The following is a 16,827-nucleotide window of genomic DNA, read 5'->3' as shown; positions in this document are numbered from 1 at the left end:
ATTCGCATTTTCTGATAATCAGCTTGGAAATACTACATTGATGGAACATTCGATTGATATTGGTGAAAGCAAACCAATCTATCAACGTCCGTTTAGAATCCCATTCAGTGAAAGGAATGTGATAGATAATAAAATTAAAGTTTTATGTGATCAAGGGATTATTCGGAAGTCTAAAAGTCCGTTCTCTGCTCCGATCGTTTTGGTCCCCAAACGTGATGGATCGATAAGACTGTGCATCGATTATCGTCGGATTAATGAAATTACAAAAAAGGACGTATATCCGATTCCAAGAATTGACGAAATGCTAGATGCTCTAAACAAATCGAAATACTATACCGTTCTAGATATGTGCCAAGGATATCATCAGGTACCTGTTAAGGAATCCGATAAAGAGAAAACAGCCTTTTCATATTTCGGTGGTCACTTTGAATTTAACTTTATGCCGTTTGGATTATGTAATAGTGCTCCAACGTTTCAACGACTTATGGATACACTACTTTCTGGATTATTGTGGAATTCTTGTCTTGTATATATTGATGATGTTATAATCTTCTCTGAAACCTTTGATGAACACATGAATAGACTAGAAAGTGTCTTTACAAGATTTCAAGAATCAGGATTAAAACTCAAGGCTAAAAAGTGCTTCTTTGCGAAACGGGAAGTCACTTTCTTAGGACATTGTGTAAATGAACATGGTATTTCACCTGATAAAGAAAAAGTTAGTGCAATCAAAAACTTTCCGAAGCCAAACAATGTCAGTGAACTCAGAAGTTTTGTAGGATTGATATCATATTATAGGAAATTTATTCCAGACTTTGCTAGTAAAGCAGACAGTTTTCATAAGCTTTTACGAAAAGGGACCAAATTCATTTGGGACGAAAATTGTGTAAGAACCTTTGACATGTTTAAGCAGGCCTTGACACAATATCCCATACTACACTATCCGGATTTTAATTTGCCTTTCCTATTGATGACAGATGCTTGTGATACAGGCCTTGGAATAGTCTTGGCTCAACAGGGACCAGAAGGTGAAAGGGCGATCGCGTATGCAAGTAGAACACTAAAACCGAACGAACGTAATTATGCTGTGATAGAAAAAGAAGCTCTAGCTATCGTGTGGGGTGTGAAATATTTCAGACATTATCTCTATGGAAGAAAAGTAACAATTATTACTGATCATAATCCATTGAAATGGCTCATGAACATTAAAGACCCAGCTGGAAGGTTAGCACGTTGGTCATTGACCTTACAGGAATATGATCTTCAAATTGAACATAGAGCCGGTCGAAAGCATCAAAACGCAGATGCACTATCGCGAATTCCTCCTATTGCGCCATTAAAAGACCATAAAATTGAAGATGTTATTCCAAAACTTTCTATCGATAGACTTTGTGAAATGCAGAGAAAAGATTCAAATTTGTTTGCAATAATAAACTACTTGGAAAAAGGGGAACTGCCTGACCAGTCATCGAAAGCGCGAGAAACTGTGATTTTATCGGATAATTATGAATTAGACAATAGTGGTATTTTATATCATTTATTCACACCGGGATCCAGAAAACGACGACAATGTTTAAGAAGACAATTAGCAATACCGAGATGTTTAATTGATGAGATACTGTATGCGTGTCATGATGATGCCACAGCGGGACATCTATCTCTAAATAAAATGTACACTAAGATTCAAGATCGATTTTATTGGAAAGGAATGTATTCTGATGTCGAATTTTGGTGCAAATCTTGTGTTGACTGTGCGACTAAGAAGACTCCGAAACACCGACCTAAAGCGCCATTAAATCCATTACCTGCAGTATCAGGACCGTTCGACCGTGTTGCAGTTGATGTACTTGGACCTTTTCCACCAACATATAACTCTAATAAATATATATTAATATTTAGTGATTATCTGACAAGATGGCCTGAGGCAATACCTGTGCCTAATGCCGATGCTACCACTACTGCAAAAGTCTTTATAGAAGAAGTTGTTTGTCGTCATGGGGCGCCAAGACAGCTACTTTCAGACAACGGGAAAAACTTTCGATCAAACCTTGTTAAAGAAATTTGTAAACTTATGAACACGAAGAAAACATTTACAACAGCATACCATCCTGAGACTGATGGCTTAGTGGAACGTTTTAACGGAACATTAACTGCCATGTTATCCATGTATGTTAGTGGACACCAGCGTGATTGGGATACCTTTATTCCTTTTGTTTTGTTCGCTTACAGAACTTCGTTGCACGAAAGTATACAAGAGACTCCGTTTTTCTTAATGCATGGCCGTGATCCAGTACTACCAGTAGAAGCAGCGATGTGTCCGCCTACTATAACGTATACCTCGAGTGCTGATTACAAATCAGAAATGGTGACCAGACTACAAGAGGCATTTACACTAGCCAAAGACAATTTGCAAGCAGCGCAGCGGAAGCAGAAAGAACAATATGACTTGAAGTCTGATGTAATAAACTATGCTATCGGTGATAAGATATGGGTTTTTAATCCAAGTACAAAACCAGGACTATCAACAAAACTGTTACACAATTGGCATGGACCATATGTGATAATTGGCAAACTTTCAGATGTGAACTATAAGATTCAAATGTGTGATTCGAAAAAGTCTGAACAAACTGTACACGTTAATCGCATCAAACAATTTGTTGATCCAGATGATAGGCCCATTATAGACGGAGAGGACATTGTTCCGAACATTAATCCAATTGAAAATAGTGACAATACAATGGTGAAAATTTTAGATACAATGCGATCACGAAATGAGTCTAAGAGATTAGAAAAACATTATTTTGTACAATATGAGAATGGTGAGACCCAGTGGGTAAAAGAGGATGCTATTAAAGATTTTGCCATTATAAATGACTTTCATATTTCAAATGAGAACAATGATTAGACTTTGAATTTGTTTAAATGTGTTATAAAAGAAAATTAAAAGAACGAAATTTATTAAAAAGAAAAAAAAAATATTGTGTATGTATATATATATCATGTATGAGTAAGCGTGTGTTTGTGTGTCGGGACGTCACAGTTAATTGGGGAGGTATGTCATAGAGTGAAACTTTGCACATTTATTTCTTATCTCAGATCGGTATTTAATTGCCCACATTAATTTACTATGGTCAAGCGTGTTAAGTATTTGTAGATTTATTGTTTTCATGAACTTTAGCAGACTGTCTGATTGACCGTTAAATTTAATGTATGATGCAGCTGTGTTTTAACTGTAATCATTTCTAATTAGTAGCCGTATAATTTATGGTTCTGTTTGTTTATATTCTGTCCCTATACTTGTGTGATCTTGAGGTGAAAGACGATTTAATGTGTGAGAAAGTCATGAAAGTAGGAAAGGCCTTTTCGATGATAAAAAGTAGGTGAATGTTGAGATGCGGGAGAGTTTAAGATAGTTAGTGTTAGAGAATGGATGTGTCTCTATATTGAACAATGTAATTAAATGAAAGTATATATATATGAACTTGTACATAATAAATATGTATATATGAAAATTAGTTTTTAAAGCCAGTGCCTTAGAATAGCTCCGTGACAAAATGATAAATTCTATTGTAGTAAATAGTTTTCTAATGTTAATCAAACAAGATTGCACATGTTGTCATACTAAGCATACCGCTACTTTACTCATAATTCAAAGTATCAGAAATCAGGAAGTAGGTGCCTGACAGATTCAAAAAAGGGTACAAATGCATGACATTGCAAGCGAATTCAAATGTGTTAGTTTTAATTGGATTATATATTCTCCTGAAATAACATTTTTAGTTGAATTTTATGCAGCAATCAATCAACTCATGATGTGACAATCATTTCTCCTTTAACTTCATATTTTCAATCTTACTGACCATTATTTTTCAAGGTAAATATTATCTACATCTACATTTTATGGACATATTAAATGTTTGACAGGCTGTTATGTCTCAAGGTGTTTAAAAAATTGACCTCATAATTATATAAACTTACTAGGTCAAAATGTCATAGATTCCTAAGTAAATACATAATGTTGTGTAGTTGTACCATATCCCAATTTTCAATGTCAGCTGGAAGTGATGTAGAAATTTCTGAAGAAAGCAGGAAAAAGTACTTAAAAAATTCCAAAAAAAGAACCCCTTTTAAATAATTGAAAGCTATCATTTTGCCTTAACAATAATAGCATGGTGTAAATATGATATACCCGTCAGGTTAACCCCATTAGTGATGTGATTTATATACAAATGTAGTTGTGAGAAATATTGCACATTATAATATAAAGTAACTTTTATTCAAACATATATATGTCTATTAAAGGAATACCAGATATCAGAGAGTTGTTCTCTAGCTATAACCATTTGTCTTTTATATAACATACATGTAGAACCATCATTATTTATCATTTATCTAAAATTAACTCACCTGTCTAAACTTAGACAGGTAAGAATGTCTGAAGTAGTTAACCTCATGAGTACACCAGGTCAAATTTGTCATTGTAATATCAATATATGTTCCACCTGTCATGTCCTTATCTTCAAATTACTTCACTAGGTCATTTTTAAAAAATCTTTGACAAGAAAAAGACCTTGGATCTATCTGCAATTTTCCAGACTACTTCTCTGACTTTGATAACCGACCGTGCAAGGGCTGTATAGCCAGTCAAGGTCGTTAAAAACTTCCATTTGTTGTTGACTTTGATAAAACATGTCAACCATCCATTTCAAGACAAATCACACAAAACTTGGATCAAATGGTCAATAATCTTAATATTTACCTACTAAAACATACATATAAATTTAATAAAAAAAAGTTTTAATATAAAAATTATACATGTATACCAAACAAAGTTTTGCTCAAGTTTGAAAGTAAATCATTTTGATTTTTATTTGAAATTGGTCATTATGATAAAATCAATGTGCAAAATCTAGTGATACTGAGTCTCATCTAAAATGGTAATTATGATGGTGTGAGTTCTATCTGATGTTTTGCACACTGCATATAGCACCAAACATAATCAAATGCAACTTAATAATGTCAATCATGTGATCACTGATGGGTTGTAGTCTTAATTACTTGTACACCCTTCATCTATACTGATTGATTAATGTTTGTTTATACCATCAACAAATATTTCCTGCATACATGTACATGTATCTTGGACAAGAACAAATAAAATACAATTTAGGTTATGTCTAGCAAAAGGTAACTGACAATTTGATTCTTTTATTGCTTGTTTTATGTGTTGGAGATAAATAATATAAAAAGTCCCAAAAATGTATACCACAAGTTTAAAAATAAATTGTAATATTTTGGCCAATGTTAAATAAAATTTTCACTGAAAACTGCTGTTTTTCCAACAACAAAAATTTAATGGCACAATTTGTAAATCAATAATGTTATTACAATCAACAAAACGTTAACGTTTTTTTTTTAAACTATTACATATATAAACAACAGATATCACCTCCCGTCCTTCAAAATTCATGACCACCATCCTTCAATTTATATTTAGTGAAATTGTTCAGATTACAAGACCAATCTAAGGGAGATAACCAAGCATAGTGAATGACAATATAGGTTACAATACACCATTAGATTTTAGGGGCGCAGCCATTTTATGAGCATAACATGGTATTCAGAATTAAGAGTATAGCTAATCCTGATTGGTTGATACGTGCGCCCGTTATTTTTTGTAATTAAAGACTTCGTGCATTCTGCATTATACCAAAGGCCAAATAAATTATTTTCCTTAGCCCTAACGGAAGTGAGATGGCTTTTAAACGCTAGGATGAGACACGTATTTTAAAGTGCAAAATTGATAGGCATGGGAGATAAGTACAAATTAGGCTAAGAAAAGCAACGCGAACCTATATTTTTTGGACCAAAAAATACTGTCCTAATAACTTTTCTTTAATTCTAGCAAGGTTTCGTTAAAAAAATCAACTTTCTGAAGTCTGTATCTCGAAAAAGGCTATCATTGTCGCCTATGGGGAAATTAATTGTTTATTTCAATCTATACCACTATGGTGAGTTCAAAGTTCATCTAATTTCTCAATCAAGTATTTTGTCAGTGTTGAACAACAATCAGCATTTTGAAATTTGGATTATGCTAATAAACATGAAAAACGGTATTGAAGGACTTTAAGGTTAATTTGATTTTAATAAAAGATTAAGAAAAACTTCCATCACATTTGATTACACCATATATATGCAATCATATTTTGTATACATGTATCATAAAAAGGCCATGCAAGAGGGTCTGGATGGGGTTAACAGAATAGAGAATAATGGACAAAAAGGACAGAATTAATCAATGTTGAAAAAAAATGAACAGAGAAAAAAAGGCCAAAAAATAAAGTATGGAGAAAAATGGTAAACAAATATAAAGAATGGAGGAAAATAACCATAAAATTACGAAATAAAAATTTGAAAGACCCAATCCAAACCCTCATGCAAAAATGTAATAAAAAGTTGCTAAATACTTATGAATGTAGATGTATGGGACAAGGGTTTAATCCTTCCTTTGGTTGTTTCTGACAGAAACAATCACATGCAAACTTCTTATTAACTGATTTTTTAACTTGTTGGAATATTACAAGTATATACATGTACATGTATATTTCCAACAGTGTGATGACAAGAAACTAAGTAATAGAGGTTTTAATGATTGCTATGTTTAAAACAAGACAAAACAGTAAAATATCATTACATGAACATCCTTTTTCCATCTTAATACTTACCAGAAGTTAATTCATTTTAGGTCGAAAAAAAAAATTTCAATTTCCTCCATTAGAAATATAGGGTAGGTACATGTACATGTAGGTAGGATTCTTGTTTTTCTAAAAAAAATAATTTAAAGTAGCTGAGTGAGTATAAATATATTTGTTATACTTCATGTCAAAATGCCAGATTTTGATTGGTTAATACGAGGGAGACAATTTACTCTATTCTACGGTAAATACTCTATTACCCTTCACGGAGATGCTTGATCAAGTGTGCGCTTTATTAAATACCGATGGTTGTTATGTACAAGGCGTCATAGTTTATTACTTTGAATTTGAAATTAAATTGACAGTAATAACAGAACATTCAGTATAATAAATTAAATAACACATATCTGAGAGGGTGATAGAGCAGATTGGTACCCCTCGAAAAGACATTGTCAACCTTGGCTTCGCCACAATTATGATATGATTCACAATCAAAATTTCCAACAAAAGTTTTAGGGTAGACATGAAAAGCCCTAAATAAAAGTCTTCTTTTTCTTCTTGACCTTAGGTAAACTGTAAGGAGATGTACTAGACGAAATATAATCATGTACTGGTACACATCGTCCTCAACTTATGAACTAAAGATCTAAAAATTTACATAGAAGATAGATACATGTATAGCAAACATGCACATACTTTGTTTTAAAAATACTCCATCCATAGTAAGGCTTACTTAAAGCAGAAGGTAAAAGTATAGTGTCCAGGGAAAAAGATATAAGCTCTATTCAATCCTCTTTACCTTTCCCAAAATACAAAGATAGCAATTAGCCATTGTAAATTTTCACATTCCATGGGAGATAACTCTATTTTTTTTTCTAAAAAATTTCAGGGAAAATCATTTTGTTATAAAACTTTGTTACATATATACTTTATATATTGTACATATAGCATTTTGCAACAATTCTAATATTTCCCTCTTCTAAAATGTGGTGTTGAATTTTTATCAAACAATTCATATACTTCTCTACATGAAGGTAACTTGCAAGTGGTTTGAGTTTAAAATCATTCTCATTGTTATATTACTTTTGTTTTATTTTCTGTAGATTCAATTTTTGATTTTTCAACTGTCCACCTATATAATTTTATCAATGATGATTATTGCATTTATCTTTCTTCATATACATTTTAAATGCAAAGAAATTATCCAATATACTCCATAGATATTTTGAGTTTGTAAAATTAGTCATTTTGCAAAATTAGTTAAAATTGACTCTAGCTCCATGTACAATGTTCGTAATTCAGGAATTCAAAATTTTAACATACAGAGTACTGATTGTTTTATAATTTTCATTTCTATTTATAGATTATTACATCATCTAAAAATGCAGCATCATTAAAAAAATTCATAGTTTGTACATAGTTCAAAGTTTAAACAATATAATGACTTGAATTTATAAAATAATAAGAAATCAAAGCTTATTTGTTAGACCATATGCAAATTTATAACAATAAACACTTAAGTGTACATTAAACATCTCAAATAAAAAAGCCAGAGATCAGGTTAACAAAGGTTATCTTAAGATTAAGTAATATCTTAACTAATGCATAAAAAGGATAATAGTAGTAACCAAAAGCATAAGTCAGTACAAGAGACCAAACCTACCACTCAGACAAACAACAACGAACAATCCAGATAGTTTAACTTGGAACAGACACAAAATGTGGTGGGGCTAATTCTAACAAGAGTGCACACGCTGAAATGTCTAGCCTTCTTTACTAATCATCGATATTATGTTGATAGTCCTAAATATAAAGCTTTATTACAACTGTCACATAAACTTAACATTAACCAAGTAAACTAAACATTGACCAATGAACCATGAAAATGAGGTCAAGGTCAGATGAACCATGCTAGGCAGGCATGTACAGCTAATAATTCTTCCATACAACAAATATAGTTGACCTATTGCTTATAGTTTAAGAAAAACAGACGAAAACACAAAAACTTAACACTGAGCAATGAACCTTGAAAATGAGGTCAAGGTAAAAAAAAACCTGCGTGACTTACAAATAGATCATAAAATATTTCCATACACCAAATATAGTTGAACTATTGCATATAGTATTAGAAAAAAAGACCAAAACTCAATAACTTAACTTTGACCACTGAACCATGAAAATGAGGTCAAGGTCAGATGACACCTGCCAGCTAGACATGTACACCTTACAATCATTCCATACACCAAATATAGTAGACCTATTGCATACAGTATAAGAAAAACAGACCAAAACACAAAAACTTAACTATAACCACTGAACCATGAAAATGAGGTCAAGGTCAGATGACACCTGCCAGTTGGACATGTACACCTTACAGTCCTTCCATACACCGAATATACTAGACCTATTGCTTATAGTATCTGAGATATGGACTTGACCACCAAACTTAACCTTGTTCACTGATCCATGAAATGAGGTCGAGGTCAAGTGAAAACTGTCTGATGGGCATGAGGACCTTGCAAGGTACGCACATACCAAATATAGTTATCCTATTACTTAAAATAAGAGAGAATTTAACATTACAAAAAATCTTAACTTTTTTTTCAAGTAGTCAATGAACCATGAAAATGAGGTCAAGGACATTGGACATGTGACTGACGGAAACTTCGTAACATGAGGCATCCATATACAAAGTATGAAGCATCCAGACCTTCCACATTCTAAAATATAAAGCTTTTAAGAAGTTAGCTAACGCCACCGCCGGATCACTACCCCTATGTCAAGCTTTCTGCGACAAAAGTCGCAGGCTCGACAAAAATGAGGAGATGTGGTAGAATTGAGAACTATCCTACAAATACCAAAGGAAAAGCATACCTGCCAAATTTTCAAAATTTCTATGGGTGATTTTAAGCACAAGAGGACCTAATGTTTCTCTTATATTGTCATTAGGGTTTTTAATCTATAGCTTTATTGTCTGAATTAGTACGTATGTGCTTAAATACCCTAATTACTCATTTGAATGACTGTTTGGAGGTGTTCAGGTCATACAACACAGAATTCCCAAATTCAGGTCAACACCTCATATATATGTCCCCCACAAATCGTGAAAGTTGGCATGTCCGGAAAAGGATGTGAGCAACTACAGGACACCATAAGGCTTTCAGCAGAATTGAGTAAATCCCATACCATACAGTTACACTGTAGATATTGCCTTTTTGGAAGCTATCTATTTACAAAGTTCACTGGATGACAAAATGGAGAAACTATTCAAAAGAGAAAACTAACAACCTGATTTTACTATTTACATTAATTTTGTCATTTTCAATTACTCAATCATCCGATTCAAACCTACATGTAACTAAATTTGTCAATTAATCGAACAAAGTCAAATTTTTCAGGCATTATAAAATACCTTAAAATGGCATTTTCCTTTATGTTGCTCAGACTTAAGTTTTCTACGTAGACTGGTTTTGTTATGTATACTTATAATAATTTTTAATAACCCTTTTATGGCATGGTATTGGTTGCAAAAATTTGATATTTTTCATTTAAATGCAATATTTTTCATTTAATTGGTATATTTTTTCATTTATATGCAATATTTTTTCATTTATATGCAATATTTTTTCATTTATATGCAATATTTTTCATTTGTATGGTATATTTTTTCATTTAAATGGTATATTTTTTCATTTATATGCAATATTTTTTATTTTAATGGTATAATTTTTCATTTATATGGTATATTTTTTCATTTAAATGCAATATTTTTTATTCAAATGGTATAATTTTTCATTCAAATGGTATAATTTTTCATTCAAATGGTATAATTTTTCATTCAAATGGTATAATTTTCATTCAAATGCAATAGTTTTTATTCAATTGGTATAAAATGATATTTGAATGCAATATGTTTTATTCAATTGGTATAGTAGTTTTTTTATTTATATGCAATAATTGCATTATGGGAAATTCTTTGACGTCATAAGGTCAAATTTGCAACAACGTTTGTGATTGGTCGGAAATTGTTTGGATTTCTCCCCTTTCTTTCTAAACATGGGTGACCAAGAATTAAAAAACGCGTCAGAATATCGCCCCTCTAACTAAATCTAACGTTCGTGCGAGTCCTGCACTGGCTGTTAAAATCTTGTGGTCATAACTAGTATTTCTATTTCAAAATTTCGATGGTCAAAACGTTCGGTCCACTTTTCAAAAACCGTTTCATTGTATATGGATTTATATGCAAGTATATCGGGTTTTTAAATAGATTAGACACCGTTGGTTTTCCCGTTTGAATGGTTTTACACTACTAATTTTTGGGGGCCCTTTGTAGCTTGCTGTTCGGTTTGAGCCAAGGCTCGGTGTTGAAGACCGTACGTTGACCTTTAATGGTTTACATTTACAAATTATGACTTTGATGGAGAGTTGTCTCATCGGCACTCATACCACATCTTCTTATATGTATATTCAACGTAAACCAGACGTTTCTCAGACTGTTTTCTTTTTTTAATAAATCCTTTGCCGCGCGTTGTGTACTGATTGATAACTCGGTCTGGGAGAACAAGATTTATTTCAGTACCAGTTGTAATTAGGTTTGAGCAAACTTCCAGTGATTGCAAATACTCTTATGTCGGTGCTTTGTGTCTATTGTCTTAATGTTAGTTTTTGTGTGTGTCTCCTACCGATCTTTTGAGTAATTTGCTGATTTGTGCAGGTTGTTATTTTATTGTACCGTTACACCACTGTCCCAGCTTCGGGATGGGTTGCTCAAAAACATGTTGTTGTACTGTTACACCGCTGTCCCAGATTAGGGGGAGGATTGGGATCCCGTTAACATGTTTAACCCCGCCACATTCTGTATGTATGTGCTTGTCCCAAGTTAGGAGCCTGTAACTCAGTGGTTGCCGTTTGTTGCTTTGTTATACATATTTGTGTTTCGTTCATTTTTTTGTACATTAATTCGGCCGTTAGTTTTCTCGATTGCATTGTTTTACATTTTTGATTTCGGGGCCTATTATAGCTGACTATGCGGTGTAGGCTTTGCTTATTGTCGAAGGCCGTACGGTGACTTATAGCTGTTGATTTCTGTGTCATTTGATCTCTTGTGGAGAGTTGTCTCATCTGCAATCATACCACATCTTCGTTTTTATATCCACCCTGCCATATTCTTTATTTGCCTGTCCCAGGGATGGAGCCTGTAGTTTAATGGTTGTCGTTGGTTCCTGTCTCGATTCATATTTGATATTTTGTAAATTGTTTTGTTATGTATAATTAGGCTGTTAGTTTTTTCGTTTGAATTGTCAGTCACACTTTTAATGTAGGGCCTTTTATAGACGACTTTACAGTATCAGGTTTTTGTCATTGTTGAAGGCCTTACGATTGTCTACAAAAATCATTTGTCTACATGACGGCAAAAAGCTCATGTTTGTAGTATTTCATGTAACCCGTATTAAAATAAATTTTTCTTATCTTATCTTATCTATAATTGCTTACATCCACTTCATATTTGAACTCCGGTGGATAGTTGCCTTATTAGCAATCATATTCCATCTCTTCATTTTTATATTATATACGTGACTTCTAAACTCGTGTTTTCCTGAACAAGCATGAAATAATTTTCACTGGGCGTTAAAATTAGCAACAAACAATCAATCAATTTAAACTTGTGTTAAATTAGAGGAAACCCATTTGATATTTATTTATTTGTTGGGTCGGGGGACAGAAGGATTTCATATATGAATATGGTTGCCTGGTAAGAGCTAAAAAATAGGCATGATTAGCGACAGATTGAAATGAATAATAATGCCCCCTCTCCCCTTCCCCATCCTTCATCTATAAATTTAAACTGACCACCACGGAATAGCCCAATAGTGTTGAAAGTAGCGTAAAACACCAATCAATCAAAATCCCTTCCCTAGAATATCAAATAATCGTCCCTTAACTGTTATTGTCCGTGTAGTTCTTATATTTATCCAGCTTATCGTCCTACAGGGATGTCCTACTAAGGCTGTCATACCATAAAACGTTTATAAAACAGCTCACATTCTAATATATCTGCATTCATAAATTTATTAATTTCATTTAGACTAAACGACACCATGTTTGTTATGTGCCTCTGCCGTCAACCTATCAAAAAGAAGAGGTGGAAGAGAGCCAGAAGATCTTCCCAATGCAAAAAAAAACAGAAATGGACTTCTTCTGGCTCACTTCCGAAGAACAAAAAAAAAAAAAAACGCGTCCCATTGATATGTTTTAAAAACGCCTTGCCCCTACCTTTTTTCCAAAAAATGGCATTATTAAATATATAAACATATATATAATCATCAAAATTAAAATGCTATTGTATTTTTATAAGACCTACTTCATTACATGACCTGGGACTAATGACATCTATCTATAAGTCCTAGCATACATTAATTATTATAATATGAATATGTTTCTTGTTTTAATAACCACATATGATGCTATGCATGAGTCACCATTTATCAGGACATGAATTGGGTTTACATAGAGAGGATAAGGGACGACATCAGAAAATCAATGAAGGATAAAAAAACTTAATTCAAATAGTTTGGGGGGGGGGGGTCAAAATTGCTGCAAGTTTTGTTTAATTAACATCGATTTTATATATATCCTTATTTTAAATTAAGAGGGGGGGGGGGGGGTAGGGGGTCAGTGAAAAAAACTATATGAATTATTTTTTTTTTTATCCTACATTTAACTTTTGATGTCGTCCCTAATGTGCAAAAAAATAGATAAGGGGCGGGACCAAACCTATAGAAAACATAATAAAGAAATGATGAAATATACAGAATACGTTGATTGATTTTTGGTTGCCTTATGTCCAGTGGCAAATATGTCACGCATGTTTAGAACAAATATAATAGAGATCAAAGGATAAAGAATAGAGGGGAAATGGTAAAAACTAAAAGATATAGAATTATAGAAACGATCTTTGATCTGAAACCCCCTACCCTCACACACACACCATAACCATTACTGCCAATACTCGCATATATACATCTCTATACAAATATCTAAATTTGAACCTACTCCCCCCCCCCCCCCTTTCTAGACACCGAGGTTTTGGATCCGCCCCTGTTTAATGTGTCTAATTATATGCATTGTGTACGGGTCTAGATAATAGCTAAACGTACAATCATATAATTTGTTGGATACCTAATTATATTATATAATGTGTCACAAAATAAACTTGTATACCCCCCTTCCCAATGCAGTATTGAAAAGTAAATCATTTAAAAGTCCTGAAGATAAAATATGTTTTGAAATATGCCCTGCATACTTATTTATGCAAAGACATATAGTAATTATTGAACTACTGTGGGGCTTGAAAAAAAATCTATTTAAGGGATTCGGAGGTGAGAACAGTAAAAAAAAGCTCAGCAACGAATCCTAAATGTAAAATGATTTGCAGCATAAGACATGAGAGCACACATCATAGATAGTATTAAATATGAAGTTCACGCCTCATATAGTGAAGTCCTATGTCATAGGACTATTGTTGTAACATGGGTTAGTAACTGGTTCCAATTTATCCTGAATTGTCTTTATTAAAGAATTAGTTCCGGAGTATAACAGCTTATGTCTCTACTTGTGGGTTTCTAGTTCTGCTGTCGTAATTAGGTGATTTTTTTTCTACATGTAGTAAAAAAGAGGGGGCTTAGTCCAAATAATTGTAACGTCCTGGATGCTTTTTATTCTTTTTTCATGTGCCTTCCTGCAACGTCTCTGAGGATCAAGAAAAGTAAAAAATGATATAGCACTAAAGAACGTCATGATTACATGTATCTGGACTTAGAAGGGGGAGGGGGGCTAGCTATGTATTTTTTTTTATTTCAATGTGTAGACTGTAGGAGAGTTTCTTCAGAAAAGGTTTTCATTGGAGGTGTTTTTGCCATGCACGCAGGCATCTGTTTCAGCGCTATCCATGAACAAGTTGTGTGTCAAATTAATTATTATTACTTGTCACTCGCATTTTTTGCTCGTCCTGGCCATTATTGGCATTAACTGCCAGTGCAGGACTCGCACGAACGTTAGATTTAGTTAGAGGGGCGATATTCTGACGCGTTTTTTAATTCTTGGTCACCCATGTTTAGAAAGAAAGGGGAGACATCCAAACAATTTCCGACCAATCACAAACGTTGTTGCAAATTTGACCTTATGACGTCAAAGAATTTCCCATAATGCAATTATTGCATATAAATAAAAAACTACTATACCAATTGAATAAAAAATATCGCATTCAATTGACATTTTATACCAATTGAATAAAAACTATTGCATTTGAATGAAAATTATACCATTTGAATGAAAAATTATTCCATTTGAATGAAAAATTATACCATTTGAATGAAAAATTATACCATTTGAATAAAAAATATTGCATTTAAATGAAAAAATATACCATATAAATGAAAAATTATACCGTTAAAATAAAAAATATTGCATATAAATGAAAAAATATACCATTTAAATGAAAAAATATACCATACAAATGAAAAAATATTGCATATAAATGAAAAAATATTGCATATAAATGAAAAAATATACCAATTAAATGAAAAATATTGCATTTAAATGAAAAATATCAAATTTTTGCAACCAATACCATGCCATACCCTTTGATGATTTCAACTTTTTAATCTTAAACCTCCCATTTCTTAGTTCAAAATAAAATTATTTAGTACCTGGAAAAATTGCTAACCAAAATTTGCTTATGACAAAAACTCTTAATGAAGCATTTATAAACAAATAGTTCTTCTTTGACAAGAGCACAAATTAAGCAGATATACTCATTTGAGGAATTATCTTTCCACTTTCAGGATTCTGTTCCAAATCCTTTGAAGGAATCACAATATTATTCTGTTGTTTTTTTCACGCCAAAATAAAAAGTTGTTGGCTCTACGGCTTTTTGTATTTATATGCTGACCAGAAAATTACTAGATGGGCTGACACTCCCTTGTGTCTGCTCTTTCATCCCTTTCGACAGAAGCAGGTGCAGGGTTTCATTATTGTTTTACCAAAAACAAGTTATAAATGTGCAGCTAGTTATGTGACACCTTGTTTGCAGAACAATTATTTGTTAATTCAATAAATTGGAAAGTAAAACAGGTATTTTTTTCAATCAAATACTTGGATATTCAAACACAAACATGTAGTGATGTTTATATATTTTTCATAAAACTACTTGTTAATTTGATCTCTCAGCTTCTATAGGTGTAACTTCTGACTCAAGCGAGTGGGCGATTTTCTTATAACAACTATTTTTTATACAACATGACGCCATTTTTCGAGTTTTTGTTTACATGTAACTTTTTTTAGGTTGTGTTTGTGCAAAAACATATGAACCTACCACTCTTTAGATTTGCTGAAATTTGGGGACTACTACAGAATCATTCTGTGGATGGGGCTTCTTTTCCGGTTTAATCCATTATGTCGGTACGACAGGTGTCGCAACTTTACCTGGTTCCGTTTTGGCAAGTTAAGACAGAACACGTGACTCAGGTGTCATTTCAGGTAAATATTTGTTTACCTGTTAATAATGTTCCTCCTACTTATGGAGAACCCATTACATTGGAAAAGACTAAATATGTATAACTCCGTCGTTATGTGTCAGAATTAGTAGATAGAGTAAAGTTTCAAAAATGGTTTCAATTTTTTTAAATAAATAAATAAATCACTTTATAAGTTCTTCTTAATTCTGAATCTATGTATTTATATTGTACAATTGTAATTTGTGTACTATTGAAAAAAAATACAATATTTAGGCTCGTCATGGGGTTTTTGATTATGTGATTACTTGGCGGATTTTATAGTGATTAATTGATTACCAGATTAATGTTTCATGATTATTTGATCATTTGATAATCTAGGACTGTATTTTTGATTATTTGATTCATGATCTTGTTTAAAAAAATAATAAGTGATTATATTGGCAACAAATTTGTGATTGTGTGATTACTTGGACACCCCCACGAGGGGCCTCGATATTGTTTAAACTAATCAAATGCAGCCAATGACAGCTCACCACGAGGAGCAGAAATTAATTACAAATTTCTTACAAGGATCTTATATACCTGGATCTAAAAGATTTTAGATTAAGGCAATCAAT

The 16,827-nt window shown here is 32.6% G+C and overlaps 1 protein-coding gene across 7 annotated transcripts in view; it reads right to left on the bottom strand.

Annotated features, from left to right (window-relative positions):
- The window catches only part of LOC127702521 (protein phosphatase 1 regulatory subunit 16A-like), a 92,507-nt gene extending 76,301 nt beyond the window's left edge, over positions 1-16,206 (bottom strand). For all 7 annotated transcript variants that reach the window (XM_052206752.1, XM_052206756.1, XM_052206759.1 and 4 more), the window contains exon 1: positions 16,069-16,206. The gene's annotated coding sequence lies outside the window, so the exon portion shown is untranslated. The remainder of the gene's footprint in view (positions 1-16,068) is intronic.
- Between the last annotated feature and the right edge of the window lie 621 nt (positions 16,207-16,827).

The sequence above is a fragment of the Mytilus californianus genome, unplaced genomic scaffold (genome assembly GCF_021869535.1).
Source record: "Mytilus californianus isolate M0D057914Y unplaced genomic scaffold, xbMytCali1.0.p SCAF_5, whole genome shotgun sequence".
In the NCBI taxonomy this organism is placed as follows: domain Eukaryota; kingdom Metazoa; phylum Mollusca; class Bivalvia; order Mytilida; family Mytilidae; genus Mytilus; species Mytilus californianus.
The sequence above is the reverse complement of the archived record's forward strand: the minus strand, read 5'-3'. Positions and strand labels throughout refer to the sequence as shown.